The sequence below is a fragment of the Lates calcarifer genome, unplaced genomic scaffold (assembly GCF_001640805.2).
Source record: "Lates calcarifer isolate ASB-BC8 unplaced genomic scaffold, TLL_Latcal_v3 _unitig_5851_quiver_1867, whole genome shotgun sequence".
Taxonomy (NCBI): domain Eukaryota; kingdom Metazoa; phylum Chordata; class Actinopteri; family Centropomidae; genus Lates; species Lates calcarifer.
The window spans coordinates 5,001-7,500 of record NW_026117764.1 but is presented as its reverse complement, the minus strand read 5'-3'; positions in this window follow the sequence as shown (position 1 = coordinate 7,500).

The following is a 2,500-nucleotide window of genomic DNA, read 5'->3' as shown; positions in this document are numbered from 1 at the left end:
AAGGGGGATTACCACTTCTTCCCTTCCGAGCGTTAGTATGTTCCCCTTCTCCCTGTGCTCACACTTAGTCTCTGGAGAGAGCATAGGGGAGAAGGGGAGCATACTATCGCTCGGAAGGGAAGAAGGGGAAATCTCCCCTTCTCCCTGTGCTCACACTTAGTCTCTGGAGAGAGCACAGGGGAGAAGGGGAGCATACTATCGCTCGGAAGGGAAGAAGGGGAAATCTCCCCTTCTCCCTGTGCTCACACTTAGTCTCTGGAGAGAGCACAGGGGAGAAGGGGAGCATACTATCGCTCGGAAGGGAAGAAGGGGAAATCTCCCCTTCTCCCTGTGCTCACACTTAGTCTCTGGAGAGAGCACAGGGGAGAAGGGGAGCATACTATCGCTCGGAAGGGAAGAAGGGGAAATCTCCCCTTCTACCTGTGCTCACACTTAGTCTCTGGAGAGAGCACAGGGGAGAAGGGGAGCATACTATCGCTCGGAAGGGAAGAAGGGGAAATCTCCCCTTCTCCCTGTGCTCACACTTAGTCTCTGGAGAGAGCACAGGGGAGAAGGGGAGCATACTATCGCTCGGAAGGGAAGAAGGGGAAATCTCCCCTTCTCCCTGTGCTCACACTTAGTCTCTGGAGAGAGCACAGGGGAGAAGGGGAGCATACTATCGCTCGGAAGGGAAGAAGGGGAAATCTCCCCTTCTCCCTGTGCTCACACTTAGTCTCTGGAGAGAGCACAGGGGAGAAGGGGAGCATACTATCGCTCGGAAGGGAAGAAGGGGAAATCTCCCCTTCTCCCTGTGCTCACACTTAGTCTCTGGAGAGAGCACAGGGGAGAAGGGGAGCATACTATCGCTCGGAAGGGAAGAAGGGGAAATCTCCCCTTCTACCTGTGCTCACACTTAGTCTCTGGAGAGGGGGGCATCCCAGGAGGAGGCCCTGGACCCCAGGTGGCTCCCTGGGGCCCGTCCCTGGGCTCCAAGCCCCCAGTCCCGACCCGGGGGCCCCTCCCGGGTATCCAAGCCCCCAGACCCGACCCCGGGAACCCCTCCCTGGGCTCCAAGCCCCCAGACCCGACCCCGGGAACCCCTCCCTGGGCTCCAAGCCCCCAGTCCCGACCCCGGGGGCCCCTCCCGGGTATCCAAGCCCCCAGTCCCGACCCCGGGAACCCCTCCCTGGGCTCCAAGCCCCCAGTCCCGACCCCGGGGGCCCCTCCCGGGAATCCAAGCCCCCAGACCCGACCCGGGGGCCCCTCCCGGGAATCCAAGCCCCCAGACCCGACCCCTGGGCTCCAAGCCTCCACACCTGGCCTGTGGTAGACCCAGGGGGCCCCACCACTAACCTTACAACCACATGGGGCCCCTTGCCCTAACCCTAAAACCACGGGGGGCCCCTTACCTAACCCTAACCATGGGGGCCCCTTGCCCTAACCCTAACCTGCTTGGGCCCCTTGCCTAACCCTAACCTGCGTGGGCCCCTTGCCCTAACCCTAACCTGCTTGGACCCCTTGCCCTAACCCTAAAACCACGCGGGGCCCCTTACCTAACCCTAACCATGGGGGCCCCTTGCCCTAACCCTAACCTGCTCGGGCCCCTTGCCTAACCCTAACCTGCGTGGGCCCCTTGCCCTAACCCTAAAACCACGCAGGGCCCCTTACCTAACCCTAACCATGGGGGCCCCTTGCCCTAACCCTAACCTGCTCGGGCCCCTTGCCTAACCCTAACCTGCGTGGGCCCCTTGCCCTAACCCTAACCTGCTTGGACCCCTTGCCCTAACCCTAAAACCACGCGGGGCCCCTTACCTAACCCTAACCATGGGGGCCCCTTGCCCTAACCCTAACCTGCTCGGGCCCCTTGCCTAACCCTAACCTGCGTGGGCCCCTTGCCCTAACCCTAACCTGCTTGGACCCCTTGCCCTAACCCTAAAACCACGCGGGGCCCCTTACCTAACCCTAACCATGGGGGCCCCTTGCCCTAACCCTAACCTGCTCGGGCCCCTTACCTAACCCTAACCTGCGTGGGCCCCTTGCCCTAACCCTAACCTGCTTGGACCCCTTGCCCTAACCCTAAAACCACGCGGGGCCCCTTACCTAACCCTAACCATGGGGGCCCCTTGCCCTAACCCTAACCTGCTCGGGCCCCTTGCCTAACCCTAACCTGCGTGGGCCCCTTGCCCTAACCCTAACCTGCTTGGACCCCTTGCCTAACCCTAAAACCACGCAGGGCCCCTTACCTAACCCTAACCATGGGGGCCCCTTGCCCTAACCCTAACCTGCTCGGGCCCCTTGCCTAACCCTAACCGTGTGGGTCCCTTGCCCTAACCCTAACCCTGCTTGGGCCCCTTGCCTAACCCTAAAACCATGTGGAGCCCCTTACCTAACCCTAACCATGGGGGCCCCTTGCCCTAACCCTAACCTGCTTGGGCCCCTTGCCTAACCCTAACCTGCGTGGGCCCCTTGCCCTAACCCTAACCTGCGTGGATCCCTTGCCTAACCCTAAAACCATGTGGAG